General features: G+C 47.0%; 1 protein-coding gene and 1 pseudogene across 1 annotated transcript in view; both read left to right on the forward strand.

Annotated features, from left to right (window-relative positions):
• The window catches only part of LOC142856708 (vomeronasal type-2 receptor 26-like), a 173,595-nt gene that overhangs the window by 76,628 nt on the left and 84,242 nt on the right, over positions 1–12,725 (forward strand). The gene's annotated exons all lie outside the window — the stretch shown is intronic.
• LOC142860489 (elongin BC and Polycomb repressive complex 2-associated protein-like) lies at positions 9,604–11,325 on the forward strand (annotated as a pseudogene).

Raw genomic sequence — 12,725 nt, forward strand, 5'->3', positions numbered from 1 at the left:
AGAAGCAGGATGACGTAAGCTCAAGGTGAACCTGCAAAGCCAGTGTGAGGACAGCTTGGATGATATGAAACCCTGTCTCAACAAATAAAACACTAATCTACCCTACCTCCAAGGCCTCACCTAACAATCCTTTCTTTCTGTATTGGTATTTCAGATGGACTTTATGTAACCCATAGTCTCTATTTCACCACCCAACCATAGCATCCTGAGTGCTGGACTCACAGGAGAGAACTGATCACCTGTGTTGTTCTTTTTTAAAAATGCTCCAAGATCCCCGTGGCAGTAGGCAGCAGAAATGCTGTAGGTCCCAAATGGTGGCTTCGGGCCATGTGGTGGGAGGCAGCAGGCCCTGGGAGCAGCCAGTCCCAGGCAGAAATGGCTGCAGGTCCCAGAGCGGCGGCCTGAGCGGTGGCAGCGGGCCATGTGGCGGCAGACAGCGGGCCCTGGGAGCAGCCAGTCCCAGGCAGGGACAGCTGCTGGTCCCAGAGCAGTGGTGGAGGGCCATGTGGCAGCATACAGTGGGCCCTGGGAGCAGCCATTCCCAGGCAGAGACAGCTTCTGGTCCCAGAGCAGTGGTGGCTGGCCATGTGGCAGCAGGCAGTGGGCCACAGGCAGAGATGGCTGCTGGTCCCTGAGCAATGGCTGGTCCCAGGCAGGGAGACACATGGCGGGCGGGCAGAAGACAGAAACATGGATAGACTTGACATGCAGGGTGAGGTTGAATGTTTATTCAGTGGGTTATGGAGGAGGAAGGGTGAAGGGGGTTGGAGAGAGAGAGAGAGAGAGAGAGAGAGAGAGAGAGAGAGAGAGAGAGAGAGAGGGGAAAGAGAGAAGAGGGGAAAGAGACAGAGAGGGGGGAAGCAGCCGGAAGCAGTCTTGAGAGTTCTCCGCCCCAGTTTCTTTTGGCTGTGCTGCCTGGTCTCCTGCTTTTTATTATAAGGAAGACCTGGGAATGTTGTGCTTTCCTGTCCCTTTAAGGGACAAGCTACGCCCACTCCCATTACTTCTGACCTGCTCACCTCCAACTTGGGCCCTTCCTTTTCTGCTTCCTTGACGTGCTTACTTTTTATTATAAGGAAGACCTGGGAATGTTATGGTTTTGGTCCCTTTAAGAGACAAGCCACGCCCACTCCCTCCCCCATCCGCTGAAGCAGGCTGATCTTCAGCTTCTGGTGTGAGCTTGCTTTTTTTTCCATCTTTTTCTCGGAGAGGCAGTTTCGCTTCTGCCTCTCTCCCCACTTCTCTGCTTCCCCCCTTCTCTGTCTCTTTCTCCTCTTCTCTCTCTCTCTCTCTCTCTCTCTCCCTCCCTCCCTCCCTCTCTCTCTGCCCTCCCTTCAACCTTCCTCCTCCTAACCCCCTGAATAAATATTCAACCTCATCCTGCATGTCTTGTCTATCCATGTTTCTGTCTTCTGCCCTCCCGCCATGTGTCTCCCTGCCTGGAACCAGCCATTGCTCAAGGACCAGAAGCCTACTCTGCCTGGGTCCCACTGCCTGCTGCCACATGGCCCGCCAGCACCACCACTCGGGCCACCGCTCTGGGACCGGCAGCCATTTCTGCCTGGGACTGGCTGCTCCCAGGGCCTGCTGCCTGCTACCACATGGCACGCTGCCACCATTTGGGACTTACAGCATTTCTGCTGCCTTCTGCTGCGGGGATCTTGGAGCATTTTTCAAAAAGAACAACACCCTGGAAGTCAGCTCCTTTGCAGCCTTCCTGAGTTTTAGTCAGAGAGGTAAGAGCAAGCCTTTCACTGTACCCAGATAGAAAATTGAGACCTCAATATTCTCATGCTTTCTAAAGTATTAAACACATGGCATGGCCCAGAGATGTTGTTATATCCTGGCCTGGGGCTGGAGTCCCCCGGGTGGTTCCTGGTTGAGTCCTGCCCTACCTGACCCATGGTATAGCTCATACCTGTGGCTGTGTGGTGGCCCAGGTACACCCCAAGTCTTCCTGTGTCCATAATGCACTTATTACCTCTCATACCCTTCCCCACAACACATCCATTTCTTCTATTGTGAATTTTCTAAGCCGTTCATCTATTATTGAAAAACAAGTTTGTGGCAAAAAGGACAGCCCAAAAAATCAATAAAGAAACAGATATGAATGTCCCAAGGCTCATGGACATTACTGATGCATCTGCTCACCTTAGACGGCGTTGTCATTGAGGAAGAGCACACCAGGAACAGGCCAATGATGTTGGAAAAATACACTAAAGTCTAAAGGAGAGGAACATTCATCTTCCCATCTTTCTCCCTTGACTCATTTTTCCCATCTGCACTTGTTATACTCCTTCTCCTTACTGTGTTTGTGATTTATCACCTGACTATTTTCTTTCTTTTAAAGACAGGTTATCAGGTAGTCCAGGCTGACTTCCAATTTGCAACTAAGGATAACCTAGAGCTACTGTTCCTCCTCCCTCCACATCCTTAGTGCTGGCATTCTGGGTGTGTACCACTATACCCAACTTACATGGTGCTGGGAACCAAACCCAGAACCTCATCACACTAGGCAAGGACTGTCCCAACTAAGGCACATCTTTAGACACTCACTGGTCATGCACTAGTGTCCAGGAACATGTCTTCCAAGACATTCGTTTCTGTTGTGATTTCAGAGTGAACTTGTTGATTTGAAATATTGTAAATGCATGTAAAATACTATGTAACCTTTTAGAACGAGCTATTATGGTTTATATCTGTTAAGCCACTTATGAGCTAAAGGCTTTGTCTGCTGGAGGTCCCTCTGTGTGCTGTGATTACCAATAATGAATAGAGAATTGCCTTGGCAGAGTGATAGGGGAGAACTTGTGTAGGCAGGGAAGACAGAACTGAATGTTGAGAGAAAGAAGGCATAGTCAGTGAGACGCCATGGAGTCATCAGAGTCAGACTTGCCAAACATTTGCCAGTAAGCCACTGCCATGTGGTGATATACAGATTAACAGAAATGGGTTAAATTAAGATGTACGAGTTTGCCAATAAGAAGATAGAGCTAATGGGCCAAGCAGTCTTTTACTTAATAGAGTTTCTTGTGGTTATTTTTGTGCTAAGCTAGCTGGTTTGCCAACATGAACAAGTAGCCAATTCTCCTACAGAGAAGTTCTGGAAACTTCAGAAGGTATGGCCTAACTAGAGGAAGTATATATTTGAGGGATTGTGTTTGGTGGCTGGGTCTTGGACCCTTGGAAACTTCTTCTTCTTCCTCCTCCTCCTCTTCTTCTTCTTCTTCTTCTTCTTCTTCTTCTTCTTCTTCTTCTTCTTCTTCTTCTTCTTCTTCTTCTTCTTCTCTCCTTCTCTCTCTCTCTCTCTCTCTCTCTCTCTCTCTCTCTCTCTCTCTCTCTCTCTTCCTACCTCTCTCCCCTCGTTTGCTTCCTGTCTTTGGTGGGCAGATCACTTCTATTTCACTGTGATATAATTAGTTCTTATAAGATGAGGGACATGGAACCATCTTATCAAGGGCAGCAATCCCCAAAGCTATAAATTGAAAGTTTTTCTGCTCTTTAAGTGGTTATCTTGGGGAATCCTGCCACAGTAATATGATGTCAAACCAACTAACATGACTGTAGTGAAAATTCATCAAAGGCTTCATTTTGAATGCCCAATAATAAACTCCATAGGACAAGAAAGTATGTGGGGAGTCCTCCTGCAGTTCAGGACACTGGAGGATTATAGAGATTAAACTGATTGTCCCTTTATCAAGCTATGACAGGACACAGATCTGCTTTGTTTTGTTTCTTAGTTTTTTGTTCCTAGTCAAATGAATACATTTGAAAGCCTAGTGACCCATGGAGAATATGTCATTGTTCTCTTTAGTCTGGGCAGAGTGCTGGGATTCCTCAATCCACAATGCTGAGTGAACCATCTGACCAGCTCTGTCACCAAAGGAATATACCTATATATGATAAAGGAAATATACAGCAAGCCAATTGCCAACATCAAAGTAAATGGAGAGAAAATCCCAGCGATCCCACTGAAATCAGAAATAAGACAAAGTTGTCCACTTCCTCCATATCTATTCAGTATAGTTATTGAGATCCTAGCTACAGCAATAAGACACCAAAAGGAGATAAAGGGGAAAAAGTCAGAAAAGAAAAGTAAAACTCTCATTGTCTGCTGATGATATAATAGTTTACATAAGCGACCCTAAAAGTTCTACCAAGGAACTTCTCCAACTCACAAACATTTTCAGTAATGTATCAGAATACAAGATTAACTGAAATCAGTAGCCCTCCTGTACACAGATGATAAATGGGCTGAGAAAGAGATCAGAGAAACGTCACTCTTTACAATAGCTACAAATAACATAAAATATCTTGCAGTAACTCTAACCAAACAAGTGGAAGACTTGTATGACAAGAACTTTAAATCTTTGAAGAAAGAAATTGAGGAAGATACCAGAAAGTGGAAAGATCTCCCATGATCTTGGGTAGCTAGAATTAACATAGTAAAATGGCAATCTTACCAAAGCAATCTACAGATTCCATGCATTGCCCATCAAAATCCCACCAAAATCCTTCACAGACCTTGAATAATGGTATTCAACTTCATAAGGAAAAGCAAAAAACTCAGGATAGCCAAAACAATTCTGTACAATAAAAAACTTCTGGAGGCATCACAATCCCATATAGTAGAGACTTAAAACTCTACTATTGAGCTTCAGTATTGAAAACAGCCTGGCATTGGCATAAAAACAGAAAGGAGGTACAATGAAACTGAATCAAAGCCTTGGATGTTAAACCATTCACCTTCAAAAACCTGATTTTTTTTACAAAGAAGCAAAAAAATAATCAAATGGAATAAAGAAAGAATATTGAAGAAATGATGCTGATATAACTGGATTTCAACATGTAGAAGAATAAAATTGATCCATATCTACCACTATGCACAAAACTCAAATCAAATTGGATCAAATACCTCAATATAAAACCAGTCACACTGAACATCATAGAAGAGAAATTCAGAAGTATCCTTGAACGCCTGCCACAGGAGACCACTTCCTATAATTGACCTTACTAGCATAGATATTGAGAGAAGCAATTAATAAATGAGAACTCCTGAAAATAAAAAGTTTAGTAAAGCAAAGGACACATTCAACAAGACAAAAGGACAGCCTACAGACTGGGAAAAGATCTTCACCATCTCCACATCAGACAGAGGTCTGATCTCCAAAATATACAAATATCTCAAGAAATTGGTCATCAAAAGAAAAAAACAATCCAATTTAAAAAATGGGGTACAGACCTAAACAGAGAACTCTCATCAGAGGAATCTAAACTGTTGAAAGACAAGGAAATGCTCAACATCCTTAGTCATCAGATAAACGCAAATCAAAACAACTCGGAAATTCTATCTAAAACCTGTGAGAATGGCCAAGATCAAAATTACTGATGACAGCTTATGCTGGAGAGATTGTGGGGTAAAGGGAACACTCCTTAATTGCTGGTGGGAGTGCAAGCTAGTACAGCCCCTTTGGATATCGGTGTGTGTTTTCTTAGAAAATTTGAAAAGAACGTCCTTGAAGATGCAGTAATACCACTTTTGGGTATATATCCAGAGGATGCTCAATCGCACCCAAAGGACATGTGCTTATGTATGTTCATAGCAGTATTGTTTATCATAGCCAGAACCTGGGAACAACTTAAATGCCCCTCGATCGAAGAATGGATAAGGAAAATGTGATACATTTACAAAATGGAGTACTGCATAGCAGAGAAAAGTAACAACATCTTGAAATTTGCAGGCTAATGGATTGATCAGGAAACATCATTTTAATAAGGTATCCCAGACTCAGCAACACAAACATAATATGTACTCACGCATAAATCATTTTTAAATGTAAAGCAAAGAAAACCAGCCTAAGAATCACAATCCCAGATAATCTAGACCCTAAGAGAGACACATATAGATCTAATCTACATGACTGAGGTAGGAGGAACGCGGGCCCCTTGTTCCATTCTACTGCCCGGCTAGCTTATAGCTGAAATAACCACACAGAAATTAATTAAATTACTGTCTGGCCCATTATATCTAGCCTCATATTTTTTTTAAATGTGTGTTTACCACGAGGTCGTGGCTTATTAGGAAAGATTCAGTGTGTCTGACTCTGGTGACTTCGTGGCGGCTCCAGAGCTAGCAGAAATAGTACTTCCACCATTTTGAAATTGGAGAGAGGTGGAGCCAGCATCTAGAGCAGCTGCAACCAAGCTGCTTAACATTTTAAATGCTCTTCAAGGCGGTAGAGAATCTTCAATTACTCCCAGTGGTATACTCAAAAAAAAGGTAGGGATCTGAACAGAGAACTTTTGAGAAAGAAAAAATATATCTCAAAAAAGTGTTATATATCACTTATACTCATGAAATTTTTTTCAATTTAAAACTGCTTGAGAATTCTTTTCCCACCAGCCAGTATGATAAAAAGCAAAAGAAACAATTGACAACACATGCTGATAAGGATGGGGAACTTTCATTCACTGTCAGTGGGATAGTAAGTGATGAAGCCACTATAGAAATCATGTGAAAATATTCAAACATAGAGAAATATATTTACCATATGACACAGCAAATGTCATTTACAAAATATTCATCACAGCAGGGTATGGTGGCACGTGCCTTTAATAAAACATATAGGAGGCATAGGAAGGTAAATCTCTGAATTTGAGCTAGTCTGGTCTACACAGATAGTAGATTTAGTTTCAGGAATGGCCAGATCTTACCAAGGAAAGGTTGTCTCATATATATTACCAAATACCTATTTTTCTAATGGTAAATATCAGTAATCTTTGCAAGACGATCTTTGAAATCCATATGCATATTTCCTTACACATGGTAAAAAGGACTGAAATTAGTCGTTAAAGAATGTTCTTTATTTCACTTTTTTAAATTTCATTTTATATTCCAACCAATCCTCTGTCCCCTTGTTGCCTCCCCTCAGCCCACTCCCTTGCCCCTCCCAAAGTATAGGGTTTCCCATGGGGAATCAATAAAACCTGGCATATTAAGTTGAAGCAGGGCCAAGCTCATTCCTCCTCCCATCTTAAGGCTGAGCATGGCATTCCACGATAGGGAATGGGCTCCAATAAGCAAGTTCATGCATCAGGGATAGATTCTGGTCCCTCTGCCAAGAGCTCCTGAGATAGGCCAAGCAACACAACTTTCTCGCACATGCAGAAGGCCTAGTTCAGTTACATGGAGACTCCACAGCTGCAGGTCTAGAGTTCACAAGTTTTCACAACCTTGGTTCAGCTCTCTCTGTAGACTTCCTTCTCACCTCTCTTGCTTATACTATAAACCCTTCTGTCTCTCTTTGACTGGATTCCCGGAGCTCGGTCTGGTGCTTGGTGGTGGATCTCTGCATCTGGTTCTATCAATTACTGTATGAAGGCTCTATGATGGTAGTTAGGAGAGTCACCAATCTGACTACAGTGGAATCTACTTCACTCACCCTCTCCAATATTGCTAGGAGTCTTAACTTTGGTCATCCTTGTGGATTCCTGGGAATTTCCCTAGGACAAGTTTTCTCTCTTCAATTCAAAAAAAAAAAAATGAGCTGTTTATTTCTTCCTCTAAGAAGAAATTTTATTTTGGGCAGAGAAGAAAAGGATAAGTCTCTTCTGGGGGATCAAGTTCAATTAGAAAACTGTCAGTTTTGAAGTGTTGGATTTTATTTTCCTGTTTTTTTGCATGTAATATATATTGGAGGATAATGTGTATGCATGCGCCAGTATTTTTGTGCATGCACAGAGTGTATGCTCATGCACATATATGTACCAATATTTCCCTGCCCTGTGTTAAGTCCTAGGTCCTCCCCGCTCTGTCCATGTCTAGGAAGGTGAACATCCAAACTGGCTAGGCTCCCACAAAGCCAGCACATTATGTAGGATCAAAACCCATTGCCATTGTCCTTGGCGTCTTATCAGCTCTCATTGTTCGCCATGTTCAGAGAGTCCAGTTTTATCCCATGCTTTTTCAGTCACAGTCCAGCTGGCCTTGGTGAGCTCCCAATAGATCAGCTCCACTGTCTCAGTGGGTGGGTGCACCCCTCGTGGTCCCGACTTTTTGCTCATGTTCTCCCTCCTTCTGCTCCTCATTGGGACCTTGGGAGCTCAGTCCAGTGCTCCAGTGTGGGTCTCTGTCTCTATCTCCATCCATCACCATATGAAGGTTCTATGATGATATGCAAGATATTCGTCAGTATTGCTCTAGGATAGGGTCATTTCAGGTTCCCTATCCCCAGCTGCCCAAGGAATTAACTGGGGACCTAGGCTTGGGCACCTGGGAGCCACTCTAGATTCAAGTCTTTTGCCAACCCTAAGGTGGCTCCCTTAACTAAGAATTGTGCTTCCGTGCTCCCCTATCCAACCTTCCTTTATCCCAATCCTGCTTTTACCCCAAGTTTCCCCCTTCCTCCCCTTCTCCCTTTTCTCTCCCCATCTCCCCTTACCCCCATCCCACCCCACCCCCAAGATCTCAATTTTCTCCCTGGCAACTTTGTCTACTTCCCATAGCCAAGAGGATAACTATATGTTTTTCCTTTGGTTCACCTTCTTACTTAGCTTCTTTAGGATCACCAATTGTAGGCTCTGTGTCCCTTATTTATGGCTAGAAACCAATTGTGAGTAAGTACATCCCATATTCATCTTTTTGGGTCTGGGTTACCTCACTCAGGATAGTGTTTTCTATTTCCATCCATTTGCATGCAAAATTCGAGAAGTCAGTGTTTTTACCGCAGCATAGTACTCTAATGTGTAGATATTCCACACTTTCTTCATCCATTCTTCCATTGAAGGGCATCTAGGTTGTTTCCAGGTTCTGGCTATTACAAATAATACTGCTATGAACATAGTTGAACAAATGCTCTTGTCATATGATAGGGCATCTCTTGGGTATATTCCCAGGAGTGGTATTGCTGGATCCAGGGGTAGGTTGATCCCGAATTTCCTGAGAAACCGAAACACTGATTTCCAAAGTGGTTGCACAAGATTGCATTCCCACCAGCAATAGATGAGGGTACCCCTTCCTCCACAGCCTCTCCAGCAAAGGCTATCATTGGAGTTTTTTATTTTAGCCATTCTGACAGGTGTAAGATGATATCTCAAAGTTGTTTTGATTTGCATTTCCCTGATCGCTAAGGAGGTTGAGCATGACCTTAAGTGTCTTTTGGCCATTTGAACTTCCTCTGCTGAGAATTCTCTGTTCAGGTCAGTGCCCCATTTTTTAATTGATTAATTAGCATTTTAAAGTCTAGTTTCCTGAGTTCTCTGTATATTTTGGAGATCAGACCTTTGTCTGTTGCGGTGTTGGTGAAGATCTTCTCCCAGTCAGTAGGTTGCCTTTTTGTCTTGGTGACAGTGTCCTTTGCTTTACAGAAGCTTCTCAGTTTTAGTTGGTCCCATTTATTCAATGTGGCCCTCAATGTCTGAGCTGTTGGGGTTACATATAGGAAGCGATCTCCTGTGCCCATCTGATGTAGGGTACTTCCCACTTTCTCTTTTATCAGTTTCAGTGTGTTCTGACTGATAGTGAGGTCTTTAATCCATTCGGACATGAGTTTTGTGCACGGTGATAGATATGGGTCTATTTTCATTCTTCTACAGGTTGACATCCAGTTATGCCAGCACCATTTGTTGAAGATGCTTTCTTTCTTCCATTGTATACTTTTGGCTCCTTTATCAAAAATGAGGTGTTCAAAGAAAGAAGCCGAGAGGGCGGAAGGCGCCCTCCCCGCCGCTGGGCCCGGGCACCGGGCGCCAGGCCGGGGTCCTTCCCGCTGGCTGTGAGTGCGGCCGCTTTGTTTGCCCCTGCCTCAGCGTTGAGGGGGGTGCGCCGGGAACGCGGCGGCAGGAAGCGCGACCGATTGCACCGGGGACGCGCGGGGGACCCAGGAGTCCGGCCGCCGCGAGGGCCGCGTGACGAGACCGCGGAGGGACCCGGAGCACCGCCGCGGGTCCCCGGTGGCGGGCCCAGGGCGCCCGTGAGCACAGACCTCCCGTCGACGGGGGGCGATGTTCCCCTGGCCAGCGGGCTCTTCGGGCCGCCGGGGCATCCCGCCTTTGGGACCAGGGCCCCCGCAGTGGGCGACCCCCAAGGCTGCTCCATGGAGACTCTGTGTCCTCCTCCCCGCTTGACAGTGCCCGCGTCCCCGCGGGGGTCTCCCTGCTCGCCCACGCCCCGGAAACCGCGTCGGGGGACCCCGGAGTTCTCCCCGCTGTGCCTGCTTGCCCTCGCCTTCTGCGCCCTTGCCAAACCCCGGCCGTCCGCCCTGGGCCTGGGGGCTGGAGAGCTGGCGCCGCGGACCCCGGTACTGCTGGGCCCCCCGGCCTCGCCATGCACCGGCGGCAGGGCTGTGGACAGTCTGAAGCACCTCGGGGAACAGGCCGGGCCACCGAGCGACGTGAGCTCCGCGGCCCGCGAGGATGCAGGAATCGCGGTGTGCCCAGGCGGCGAAGAAGAGGAAGAGGGCGGAGGCGGCTTCCCGCACTTCGGTTCTGGTTCCTGCGCACCTCCCGGTTGCTGCCCTGCTCCCCGGCGTCCTCGGGATTCTCCGACCAGCTCCGCCTGGTCCCCGCCCAGGCCAGCCCCGAGTCTGGAGTTCCAGCCTGATGCAGCTAGCAGTCCGCCTCATGAGCCCAGCTCCCAGCTTCCTCCGCCACCTGCGGGCCTCTCCCCGGAACCTGCGTCTCCGGAGCAGCCTGTGCCGGCCTCGGCGGCTGCATCTGGTGGAGACCCTGCCCCGGCCGCGCCCGAGGCACCCGCGCTCAGCCCTTCCACGGCAGACGCAGCGCCGGACGCGCCCAGTGATCTCCGCCAGGAACATTTCAATCGCCTGATCCGCCGCTCGAAACTTTGGTGTTATGCGAAGGGCTTCGCCCTGGACACTCCAAGTTTGCGCCGAGGGCCCGAGCGGCCGGCAGCCAAAGCCCGGGTAGCAGCCAAGAAACGCCGGCGGCCAGCGCCGCCTCCGCGCGGAGTGCAGCCCCGCCCGCCCGTCCCGACGCTCCCCACCTCGAGCACCTTTAGCCTCCTCGACTGCTTTCCCTGTCCACCAGCCCTGGTGGTGGAAGAGGACGGAGACTTAGGGCCGGCTTCCTCGCTTCGCCTCCAGGGAGACGAAAAGCCTCCGCCTGCCCACCCGCTGTGGAGGTGGCAGATGGGAGGACCCGCTGTCCCCGAGCCCGCCCCCGGGCCTCAAATCCTGGTGGGTCAACTTGGAAGAACCCTGAGCTTTAGACCTCTTCTCCGGGTTGGGGCCCCGGGCAGTCTGAGGACTCCAGGAGGGAGCCTTGATTCTCAGATTTGTCTGTCTTTTTGCATTTTACGGACTGTGTGCCGAGAACCGCAAATGACAGTGATCTTCAAGCACCTGAGAGGTCGGGGTGATAGTCCCTCATCTCGACCAATGAACCAAGGGATGGCTTCCGGAAAAGCCTTAACTGTAGAAGGCTGCATAACCAGCCCCATCCCTGCCCTCTCAGCGGGCGACCAGGGTCTTTATACCCCAGGGGAGCAAGGCGGCAACTGCCCAGAGACCAAAAGAAAGGGACGGAGGGAAGGACCTTGGTGATGGACAAACCGGTTGTTTCCGCGTTTGAGGGCCAGTTCAGGGACGTGGGGTTGCTGTGGGGTGGGAAAATGATTGACAACTTCCTGGGGGCATCCTCTACCCCCCACGGTTCAGACCTTTAACCCTTTACACCCCCTTTTCTATTCCTAGTCCTTCTCCCCAAGTTCAGGTGATTCTCCCGTTGATGAGAGCCTCAGTCTCAACCAGCAGGGTTGAGCAACTTTACCCTTTTGTCCAGTTTTTGGGGTTTCCCTTGCCATAAGGTTTGATGAGTGGAAGAGTCCTCCAGCCCCACTTCCCTCCTCCCTTAAAAGAGGAGGGCAGAGGGCCTAGTTGTGTGGCCCAAGGCTGGTTTATCCACGGGAACGGGCCAAAAATTCCCTGGGAAGATAATGGAAGGTGGAAGAAATCAATAAAATCAGATCAAACAAAAAAAAAATGAGGTGTTCATAGGTTTGTGGGTTAAAATACGGGTCTTCTATACGATTCCATTGGTCGACTTCTCTGTTTTTATGCCAGTACCACAATGTTTTCATCACTGCAGCTCTGTAATCGAGTTTGAAGTCAGGGATGGTAATGTGTACAGACAATCCTTTATTGTATAGGATTGTTTTGGCTATCCTGGGTTTTTTGTTTTTCCATATAAAGTTGATTATTGTCCTCTCAAGATCTGTGAGGAATTTTGATGGGACCTTGATGGGGATTGCATTGAATCTATAAATTGCCTTTGGTAGAATTGCCATTTTTACTATGTTGATCCTCCCAATCCAAGAGCAAGGGAGGTCCTTCCATTTTCTGGTATACTCCTCAGTTTCTTTCTTCAATGCCTTAAAGGTCTTGTCAAATAGATCTTTCACTTCCTTGGTTAGGGTTACCCCAAGATATTTTATGCTGTTTGTGGCTATCGTGAAAGGTGAAGCTTCTCTGATTTCCCTCTCTGCTTCCATATCCTTTGTGTATAAGAGGGCGACTGATTTTTTGGAGTTGAGCTTGTATCCTGCCACATTACTAAAGGTACAGCTGTAAAAGTTCATTGGTGGAGTTTTGGGGGTCGCTTATGTACACTATCATATCATCTGCAAATAACGAAACTTTCACTTCTTCCTTTCCAATTCAAATCCCCTTGATCCCCTTATGTTGTCTTATTGCTATTGCTAGAACTTC

The sequence above is a fragment of the Microtus pennsylvanicus genome, chromosome 1 (genome assembly GCF_037038515.1).
Source record: "Microtus pennsylvanicus isolate mMicPen1 chromosome 1, mMicPen1.hap1, whole genome shotgun sequence".
Lineage (NCBI taxonomy): Eukaryota > Metazoa > Chordata > Mammalia > Rodentia > Cricetidae > Microtus > Microtus pennsylvanicus.